The 11,288-nt window shown below is 47.8% G+C and overlaps 1 long non-coding RNA gene across 1 annotated transcript in view; it reads left to right on the top strand.

The window, feature by feature from the left end:
- The window catches only part of LOC133757517 (uncharacterized), a 33,307-nt gene extending 32,711 nt beyond the window's left edge, over positions 1 to 596 (top strand). Inside the window, exon 3 of the long non-coding RNA XR_009865686.1 lies at positions 155 to 596. This is a non-coding gene — a long non-coding RNA (uncharacterized LOC133757517). The remainder of the gene's footprint in view (positions 1 to 154) is intronic.
- The last annotated feature ends 10,692 nt before the right edge of the window (positions 597 to 11,288 follow it).

Below are 11,288 nucleotides of genomic sequence, written 5' to 3'. Positions count from 1 at the left end.
GGAATTTTAAACTGAGAAAAAAAGAGCTCAAAGATCAATAACGCATTTAAGCAGATTTTGATTACCTTAAAAAAAGCATCAAAAATGCTTTCTTTGTTAAAAATGTTTTTCTGTTTAGGTATCTTTAATACACATCATTAATTTTTTTTTTCAGAGGGACCCCATGAGAAGGATGAAAAACTCTTTGAAGAAAAAAAATTGAACTACCAGCTGAGTCAGCAATCCCTCTTCCGGGAATATTCCCAAATAAAATGAAATCAGCACCTCGAACAGCATTATTCATGGGACCAACATCCGGAAATGGCTCAAGGGCCCACTGATGAACGAATGGATGAAGAAAATGTATATTACTGGTGAAAAGGAGAGGAATATTGCCACGTGTGGCAGCCCGGAGTGAACCCGGAGGGCACTGTGACAAGTGAAATAAACCAGGCGAAAAGGTCAGTGCGATCCTGCAGCACTCATGTGTAGCATCTAAAGAGGAACAGAGTAGAATGGTGACTGCTGGGGGCTAGGGAGAGGCTGGTCAAAGAGACACTTTCACCTATAAGATGAACAATTTCTGGGGATCTCATTACAGCACGGCGTGGTGATCCTTACACAACATATATGTATACCAAATACAAAAGAAAAACCAGGAACAGTTGTTGGGCCTGGTGGTTAAGACGCCCTTTGGGATGCCCATATCGGAGTGCCTCTGAGATGTGTCAAGTTCACTTATGTTCCTAACAGGTGTCCTGAGAGTCCCAGCTCTGCTTCCACTTCCAGCTTCTTGCTAATGGGCACCCTGAGAGGCAGCAACGATGATTCAAACATTGGGTCCCTGCTACCTGCATGGGAGTCGTGGATTGAGTTCCAAGCTCTTGAATCAAGTCTGGCCCAGCCCCCAAGCTGTTGCAGGCATTTGGGAAATGAACCAGTGGATAGGAACTCTTACTCTCTGCCCCTCAAATAAATAAATAATTTATTTAACCTTCCTTCCGGTGGTTCACTCCCCAGGTGGCTGCAATGGCCGGAGCTGCGCTGACCTGAAGCCAGGAGCCAGGAGCTTCTTCCAGGTCTCCCACGCGGGTGCAGGGGCCCAAGGACTTGGGCCATCCTCCACTGCTTTCCCAGGCTGTGGCGGAGAGCTGGATCAGAAGTGGAACAGCCGGGACTAGAACTGGCGCCCATATGGGACGCCAGCACTGTAGGTGGAGGATTAACCTACTGTGCCACGGCGCTGGCCCCTAATAATTAATTTTAAAAAAGCAAAAAAACCCAATGATTCCACATTGTAGGAGACAATCATGTTCAGGAGAAAGAATGAAAACACACAAGCCCCTCAGCACCATTAAGGCTCTGGAGGGACCCGACAGGAGAATCCATTACGGGATAAACATGGCCCCAAAGACAGGCACTGAGAAGCCCAGCAGCTGGGTAAGTTTGAAACAGACTTTGTTGCTCTTAGTGGCCGTCGCCGTACCCATGTCATCACCGCACTCCCATTTCTCTCTTCACGGATCCCTCTGCCACCTCTGCTCTCACGGCTGCCCACTCCAGAACTGCTGGTGAGGCGATCCAAATGAAGACTGACCGGGAGCCGTGGCAGTGTCCGTTTGGCTGAAAGTCGGCTTGTGGGTGGGAGCTCGCTGAACCCTCCCGAGGCCCTTCCTGCCTGTCCCAGCCACACGAGCTGTCTCCGGGGACCGGGCAGCAGGTACCACACTGTTCACAGCGTGCACCAGCTCTCTGCTCTCTGTGTCGGAGATCAGCACGGAGCAGGGAGGACTCCACAGGGGACCAGCAATGACGTGTCTCCATCCTGGGCTGTCTACACATCGGCAGGCCAGGTGCGATGACTCCTTTCCTACACCGCGGTGCTGACCGGTTTCCCTCGCACATTCCGTGACTTGTCACTCCTGCCTCTCCAGGGCAGCCAGAGGCGGGCTTTCTTCAGCACACACGACCTGCTGCAAAGCACTGCGTGCGCCACGGTCCTGCAGGCGGGCTCACCGGGCCTTCCTCAGGCAGGGCAGGCTGTTTTGTCATCATCATCACTATTACTCTCTTGCTGTCACCCCGTCTCTCCTCTCACCCTTGCTGTACTTCTCAGTTGCCCGTATTTAGGACTACGTCGGCAGCCGTGCCACGGGGATGGTTTAAATCCCGTGTGATCAGCAGTACTTCTATTAGAAACTCGCACTATCCACTTTTCCATGCACTGTCACTCGAAAGAGTGGTCATGGCGAAGTTTTTAGAATAAGAAAGGCTTAACACCCGGTGCAAAAGAGAGAGCCTCAGCCTGGAGAACTGACGAGCGCGTGGCCGTCGCTGGCCCAGAAGGATTTCTAAAGGTGGACATCACGCCTGCTCTGGTTCCCAGGCTTTATTCTCTTCTGCACTCTTACCCTCTTAGCCTCCTGGAAAACCCCACCTCTTGTCTCGGGCATGCTAATCCCACAGACACCCTCCCCCCACGCGAGGCTTCAGGTCAGATCAAGAGGAAGCCTCAGCAGTGCAACTGTGTAACCTGTGGCATAGGAACAGGAAAAGGTTTTCCCTAATGCCTGACACATAATCCATGTTCAGTAAATCATTTCTGCGTGGATTTGAGGAGATGAGTGTATCTCAGGTTTGCAATTCCTTTTTTTAAAAGTTTGAATATTTTAGTTATTAACTTAGTTGAAAGGCAGAGTGACAGAGAAGGGGGAGCACAAAGAGTAAGAGTGAGCTCTTTCTTCCACTGGTTCATTGCCCAGACACCTGCAACAGCCAGGCCTGGGCCAGGCCAAAGCCAGGACTCAGGAACTCCATCCAGGTCTCCCACAACAGGCGACAAGGATCCAAGTGTTTGGATCGTCACCTGCCGGTTTTCCAGGCTCACTAGCAGGAAACTAGACCAGAAGCAGAGCAGCCAGCACTTGAACTGGCACTCCGATAGGCGATGCCAGCGTCACCAGCTGAGGCTTGACCTGCTCCATCACGAGGTTGGTGTATTGTGGTAGGAGTTGCTGCACCGGAGGAACACAAAACTCCCTAGGGTAAGATATGCGGGACAGAATCCAATCTTGCATCTCAGGGCTGAGCTCCGTAGACCACCTGCTTGGGGGATGCACTTGTACAGCTGTTGAGCGATAAGGGAGCTCTTAGACTTCGCTGGGACCAACCTTGGCTCTGTGGACTTTGAAACACTGATGGAAAGAGCAGAAACAGGGAAATCTGTTAAAATGGATTTTGCCAGAGGTAGACATTTGTATTCGCCTTTGGAGCAGACTGTTCCTTTGCTAAAGTATACAGCTGAGGCCATGGAAGATGAGAGATTTGTTTCAGAGTCTTGCTTCCAAGGAAGAAAAGAGAAAGGAGGAGAAAAGGCCGAACAACAACCTTGAATGGTTGGAATGAAGATCTATTGGCCAGCCCCGCGGCTCACTAGGCTAATCCTCCGCCTGCGGCACCGGCACCCTGGGTTCTAGTCCCAGTGGAGGATGGCCCAAGTGCTTGGACCCTGCACCTACATGGGAGACCAGGAGGAAGTACCTGGCTCCCGGCTTCGGATCGGCCCAGCACTGGCCATAGCAGCCATTTGGGGGGGGTGAACCAATGGAAGGAAGACCTTTCTCTCTGTCTCTCTCTCTCTCACTAACTCTGCCTGTCAAAAAAATAAATAAAAAGAAATGAAGATCTATAACATTGTGTATTTAAGCTGAATTAAGCCTCTGGAAAACCATGATCTTAGGCTATCATATATTTAAGGGGCTTGGCTCTTGAGAAACCATTGAGAAGTCTGGTTCCCCAAACTGAAGTAGACACTTTCACTGTCCATCTTCCTGGGAAGCTGGCAGATTCCAGACTCTCTGGACCTCCAGCCTATTGGGCATGGACTCTGGAGAAGAGAAACAAACTTGAGAGAATTCCAGGCTAGTGGAGAAAAAGAGTGACCTTTCTCACCAGTATGTGCCCTGTAGAAGCAACAAAGCATCAAGCAAAGGTCAAAGACATGGGCCTCCAACTACGGAGGAACTGTCTTGCAACTCACGGGTGAGTAGCAAACAGTAGTGTCTTCACAGTCCTGCTGGCCCGAACGCTGAATGCTTCCTTGTTTTTTCTGTTCAGTGTCTTACCACAGCCGGAAATGTTGCTTCAACTCCACAGGGGAAGTTTGCAGTGACTCGAGGAAACACAGAACAATTTCATTACTAACATATGTTGTCCAGCTCCCTGGGCAGCAGGGGCGGCACTGAGCAGGTGCAGAGTAGAGCAGCTGCACTGGACTTGGCTCCGTTGAAGCTGGGCGTCTCGGGGGCTCCCGACTTGCACAGCTCTCCTGCATGACAAGGGCAGTGAGCCAAGCCAGGAGCTGCCTTCTCATCTCCTCCCCTCCTGCAGAGAGAGTGCTCAGAAGCAGGGCAGTGAATCTGAAGGTGGCCATGTAAATCACCAACAGTTCCTGGGATTTGTCCATCACAGTTCTCATTTCAAACTGCTTGCAAGACCACATCTAGTAGACAGCATTGCTGGCAGAACCGAATTCCAAGAACAGATTACAGGTAAGGCTAAGACAAAGCCCAGAGGTCAGTTCAAAGCCTAAGAACCTGTCTCTGGCAATTTCCTTCTTTTGTTTAACCTTTTCTTACGGAAATGTTCAAACATAGCAAAAACAGGGAATAGTAATATGAATCTCAGTGTACCCACAGCCCAACTTCCAAACTTGTGAACAGTTTTACAATTTTGTTTCATTTCTTTCTGCAACTTTGCTAGGGGTGGGCGCTCCGATATTTTATAGTAAATCAACGAATAACGTCATCTTACTCATGAATACTTTGCGACACTCGTAAAAAATCCCTAGGTTAATCTACTAATTGGAAATCAGTCAGTCTACTTAGTGATTAAATCAAACAGATTTCAGTGCGTTGCTCCTCTCGCCAAGACCTCCCTTCCCGGATATAGAGGCAAGTCATCAAGCTAGCCGTTACGGTGGAGACGTGCTGCTTGACTTCCAGCAAGGCACAGTGTCCTCAGAACAGCAACACATCCCGACCTGACAGCCTAATAATGGAAGGATCAGCGGTATACTTCCCATACGCCAAGGAGTAGGTACATTGGAACTATGGTGTGGGCTCACTAGTTTGGTCTTTGTTAGCCACAGTTGGACTGTGGCCATTCCCAGAGTCACTTGAATTAGAGTGGGTAACAGGCTGCCTGTGTGACCTACAACAACTCCTTCTCAGAGCTCAATCTGTTGTACTTCAGTCTTTTTTTTTTTTTTAAGAAGATTTTATTTATTTCAAAAACAGAGTTACAGAGGGCATAGACAGAGAGAGAGAGAGGTCTTCCATCCACTGGTTCACTCCCCAAATGGCCATAACATCAGAGCCAGAAGGCAGGAGCTTCACCTGGTCTCCCACGTGGGTGCAGGTGCCCAAGGACTTGGGCCATCTTCTGCTGCTTTCCCAGGCCACAGCAGAGAACTGGAGAAGTGGAGCAGCCGGGACAGGAACCCATGCCCATGTGGCATGCTGCAGGCGGCAGCTGAACCCACGGCACAACATCAGGCCCTGTGAGCCTCAGTCTTAAGTTTTCTCTGTGCCCCAAGAGATGGGCTCTGGAAGGCACTCGTAAATGGCCAGACATTCCCACCTCAACCCCCTGCTGAGCCAACTTAAAGGTCCCCTGGGGCCGGCACCTGGCACGGTGGTAAATCGCTTGCATTCCATGTACATTCCATGTCGGAGTACCCACTCTGTATTCTGGAGGGCCCAAGCTCAGTACCCCAGACGTTCTCCTCTCTATGGACCTCACGCCGTGGGAATATCATTCAGCCGTAGCCTGCAGCACTGTAAGCTGATAACCCCTGCGTTTGTATCCACACCACAGATCTTGTGAACCTCAGATCTGCAACCGCCTTATCAGATCTCCCTCTGGCTGTCTGGTGGGCACCTCCGTCCTAACACGTCCAGAACTTCCCTACCAAACCTATTCCTCCTGCCTCGGCAAACGGAAACTCGTGAGCACTCCTCTCTGTCTTCAACCCTGCATCCAATCTGTGAGAAATCCTCCGCCTTCTGGCCTCACCTCTTCGCTGTGGGCAGTAGCTTCTAGTATTTCTCCCCGCGGTCACCCTTGCTTCATTCTGTTCTACTCTACACCTAGTAGCCGATAGGATCATTTTATAAAGTAAATCAGATCATGACGTTCCTGCACCCACATCCTCCAGGGTCTCCCACGTCACTAAGGATAGAGAGCCAGTCCCTGCACCGATGCCTAAGGGTCCTGTGGCCCACCCCTCACTGTTCCTCCCGATGCCCCAATCTTGCGTGCCCTGGGCCTTGCTCCTACCCGCATGCTCTTTTGCTGTCCTTCCCATTGGCCCCATGAGACTTTGTCCAGATGTCTGCTGTCGGGTCACTTACCAGAAAGGTCTTCCCCAACAACCCCAAACAGTGCCTGTCAGCAGCTCTACGGCCCTTCACAGCACTTACCACTACATTACACGTCGGGCGTCGTCGTGCACAACTGCCATGCATGGCTTTAAAAAGATTGATTTATTTGAAAGGCAGAGTTACAGAGAGGCAGAGAGAGAAGTCTTCCATCCACTGGGTCACTGCCCAGATGTGTGCAACGGCCAGAGCTGCGCCAATCCAAAGCCAGGAGCCAGGAACTTTCTCTGGGTTTCCCATGTGGGTCCAGGGGCCCAAGGACCTGGGCCATCTTCTACTGCTTTCCCAGGCCATAGCAGAGAGCTGGATCAGAAGTGGAGCAGATGGGCCTTGAACTGGAGCCCATATGGGATGCCGGCACTGCAGGCGGTGACCTGGCCTGCTACACCACGGTGCCTGTCCCCTGCATCCCTTCTTCTTCTTCTTCCTTTTTTTTTTTTTTTTTTTTTTGACAGAGTTAGTGAGAGAGAAAGAGAGAAAGGTCTTCCTTTTTCCGTTAGTTCACCCTGCAAGTGGCCGCTACGGCCAATGCGCTGCACTGATCCGAAGGCAGGAGCCAGGTGCTTCTCCTGGTCTTCCATGGGGTGCAGGGCCCAAGCACTTGGGCCATCCTCCACTGCACTCTTGGGCCACAGCAGAGAGCTGGCCTGGAAGGGGGGCAACCGGGACAGAATCTGGCACCCCGACCGGGACTAGAACCCGGTGCGCCGGCGCCACAAGGCAGAGGATTAGCCTATTGAGCCGTGGCGCAGGCCAGAACATAATTTCAACATGTAAACAAAGAAGAGGAAAACATCTATCATCCATTTTAAAATATGCCATTAAATTTACATGCCACTAAGAACAAAAAAAAATGCCCAAGGTGGATATCTAATAGGATACTCCATATAAAATTGGCAAATAAAGTTCCCACACAAAGAAAACCAATGTCAGATTCTCTGACTAATGGAGGAAGGAAAAAAAAAAATCTCACCGAAAAAGTTGAACCACAAGCCATTGTTCAAGGTAGCTTGAATTTTGAATTTCTACCACTAGCCTGGTCCAAAGAACCTCAAGCAGGGAACTCAGAGAAGTTTTGGGTTGGTAGAGCCTCCAGATGACTGACAGCTACGAATCAAAATTCCCCGAGAGGCCGGCGCCGTGGCTCACTAGGCTAATCCTCCACCCTGCGGCGCCGGCACACCAGGTTCTAGTCCCGGTCGGGGCGCCGGATTCTGTCCCGGTTGCTCCTCTTCCAGGCCAGCTCTCTGCTGTGGCCCGGGAGTGCAGTGGAGGATGGCCCAAGTGTTTGGGCCCTGCACCCCATGGGAGACCAGGAGAAGCACCTGGCTCCTGGCTTCAGATCAGTGCAGTGCGCCGGCCGCAGCGGCCATTGGAGGGTGAACCAACGGCAAAAGGAAGACCTTTCTCTCTGTCTCTCTGTCTCTCTCTCACTATCCACTCTGCCTGTCCAAAAAAAAAAAAAAAAAAAAAAAATTCCCCCTGAGAACCAGACCCCAGGAGAGGTCAGTGGCAACTATGAGTCACCAGGGTGGTGGTGAAAGTTGAAAACTGGGGTGGACAGTTGGTGCAGTAATAGTCACCACTTGGAGTACCTGGGACACACGTCAGAGTCTGTGGTTCAAGTCCCGGCTCCTCGGCTCCTGATCCGCCTTCCAGCTAAAGCACACCACGGAAGGCAGCAAGTGATGATGCAAGTATGTGGGTCGCTGCCACCCACATGGCAAACCCAGACTGGGTTCCAGCTCCTGGCTTCAGCCTGGCCCAGCCCCAGCTGTTGTGGGCATTTGGGGAATGCGTCAGCAGATGGAAGATTTCTGCCTTTAAAATACAATGAAAATAAATTTTAAAATGTTAAGTCAAAAATTCGCATCTTAGGAATGATAATGATAAGCAAAATATCAACTCAGTGGTGATACTATAATTCAAGTACTTTCCTGTAGTTTATATAATGTTGATCTATTTAATATTTGAGAAAGTAAAATAAATTTATTTTAGAATTTAGACATACAGTGTTTAGGTGAGCTCATTTTGAAATGTCTATATGTGAAGAGACTTCAAAATTTATGGAAAGTTGAAAGATAAAAATAGATGCTATTAACTTTTTTTCAACATAAACTCCATCAAGTTGAAGACACTTTTTTGCCATGCAAACAAAATGTGATAAATTTATTTTACATCAAATTATACATGGAGAAAAATATTAAGTGAAATAATATTGCCTTTATTTAGCCTCCAAATAATTCAATGTAAAAACAAAATACTGATCTGACAGATGCAATGTTTATACCCTTCTCTTAGTAACACGTATTTATACTAGGGTGCTTCAAAAAAATTGTGGAAATGGAATTAAGAGATAAGTTTATTTTAGTGTGGAAAACTTTTGAAATCCATGCATATGAGGGATCTCCAGAGAGTTCTTGGAAAATGCATATTATTAGAAAACTAAGCATGCATTTCAAAAGTTTTTTGCACTCAAGTAAATTTACCTTTTAATTCAGTTTAGAGCCCCCTTTCGTCTACATGAAAAAGGCAATCCAGTGGGAAAATGGGCAAATGAATACCTGAAAGTTCAGTAAGCATGAAATGATGTTCCACCTTACTAGTTGTGGAGGAAGTCCAATACAAATCCAGCATGGAGTACAAGCAGACACTTCACAATAGCAAGTGATACAGGTGTGGGACGGCCGGAGCTGGTGTTGGGATTGGAGATTGAGAAAAGTGCCCTGAAAGCTGCTTGGTGGAGTTACTGAAGGAGACGTAGCATCCATATCCTACAATCCAGTAGTCCATCCTCAAAATGCGTGCGTATGTTCACAATGAGGCCTGTAAAGAATGTCCATAGACCCATTGTTTACAGTGAAAAATCTAGAAACAACTGGAACATCCTGCAACCTTGAAGTGATTAAATATATTGTGATAGAGTAGCATAACAGAATGCCATACTTCTTTTTTTAGCAGTGAAATTGGTCAAATTACAACTAAATCTGACAGCTTGGATGAATCACTTAAAATTGAAAATTGCTAGAAATGATATCAAATGCAAAAGTTAACCTAGTTTAGAAATCAGGGAAGTGCTGATACCCATTTTGGAGTGGATAGTGGCTGGAATAGAGCACAAAACTTTCTGGGTGGTGTTTTATGTCTTCATCTAGGTACTGCTTGAATGAATGTTCGCAAAAATTGATGAAGATGTGCACTTAAAATGTGCTTCAAGAACATCCTTAGCAACATCATTTTTTAATAGCTTTTTAGACAGCAAGATGATTCCATCATCAGAGATAGGTTAAATAATCATATACTTTCTCATTTCTACATGTTAATGTATGTTGCCATAGATAGAATGTTTAAAATAACGTTGTCAAAAACAGCTTATAGTGTGATGTACACATTGGCCCACTTTTTAAAAATTGTCTTTTACTTATGTGTTATGATTTATTTTATTTGGAAAGCAGAGTTACATAGAGAGAAGGGAGACACACAGAGAGAGATCTTCATCTGCTGGTTGATTCCCCAAATGGCTGCAACAGGACCAGGCCAAAGCCAGGAGCCTGGAGCTTTGTTTGTGAAGGAACAGGAGACCTGGCACCGGATCACTGTCCACCGCTTTTCCCAGGGCGTCAGCTGGGAGCTGGATCAGAACCAGAGCGGCCAGAATGCAACCTGGCACCCAAATGGGATGCCAGCATCACAGGTAGCAGCCCAACCTGCTACGCCACAACACTGACCTCCACAATTTTATTTTTATAAAATGTGTTTTCCTCCTCATGACTACGTGTTCTTTTTAATTAAACATAAAATACTATAAGTAATTATACATTGAAAAATGATGGGCCAGAGTTGTGGTGTAGCGGGTAAAGCCGCCACCTGAAATGCCGGCATCCCATATGGGTGCTGTTTCAAGCCCCAGCTGCTCCACTTCCAATCCAGCCCCCTGCTGACGCACCTGGGAAAAGCAATGGAGATGACCCAAGGGCTTGGGCCCCTGCATCCATGTGGGCAACCCGGAAGGAGCCGCAGACTCCTGGCTTTGGACAGCCCAGTCCCCACTATTGTGGCCATTTAGGGAGTGAACCAGTGGGTTCACTCACTCTGCCTCTCCTCCCTCCCTCTAACTCTTTCAAATAAATAAATCTTCTTTTTAAAAATGAGCAGAACCAGTTAGAGTGAAATAATTAGTTCTAGAAGTCAGAATTGCTTATGTCTAGGGAAAGAATAAGAAAATAGGAATAATGGAATTAATAGAACCAGAAAGAAATGCTTGCAGGGATATCTGAATCACTACCAGTTATTACTGAGTAACTTGGAGGAGGCCGGAAGCCAAGAACTAAGCCATCCCGTGAGTTTTCAGCATTCCGTGTCGGGGTTAATCTGCCAAGCGTCTCTGTTTTTCACTGTGTTTATTTTAGTCTATTTTTACTTGAGAGGCAGAGAAAGGGAGAGCGCCTACCCTCAGGTTCACTCCCTGGTGCCTGCCATGGCCCTGGCTAAAGCCGGGAGCTGACAGTTAATCCAGGTCTCCACGTGGTGGCAGGGACGCCACTGCTTGAGTTATCACGGCTGCCGCCTTGGGTTCGCCCCAGCAGGAAGCTCGCTCGAGGCGCTGGGAGTTGAACCCAAGCACCCTCATGTGGGATGGGGGCATCTTAACTTACGTAATTGCCTATCCCTTGTTTCTATTTTAATAATGGGAATTTATGGAAATGATGTTTATAATGTACCAAGAAATAGTTTTAAATTTCACTCTAGGGATACTTGCTGAGCGCTTAACTCAACCCAAATCATACTGTATTAAACTTTTTTTGGTATGTGCATATGCTTTGTTTTCTGCCAATAAACTGACTTTTTTTGTAGAAACCACTTTTCAAT

The sequence above is a fragment of the Lepus europaeus genome, chromosome 1 (assembly GCF_033115175.1).
Source record: "Lepus europaeus isolate LE1 chromosome 1, mLepTim1.pri, whole genome shotgun sequence".
In the NCBI taxonomy this organism is placed as follows: domain Eukaryota; kingdom Metazoa; phylum Chordata; class Mammalia; order Lagomorpha; family Leporidae; genus Lepus; species Lepus europaeus.
Note: the sequence above shows the minus strand (reverse complement) of the source record. Positions and strands in the feature narration are given on the sequence as shown.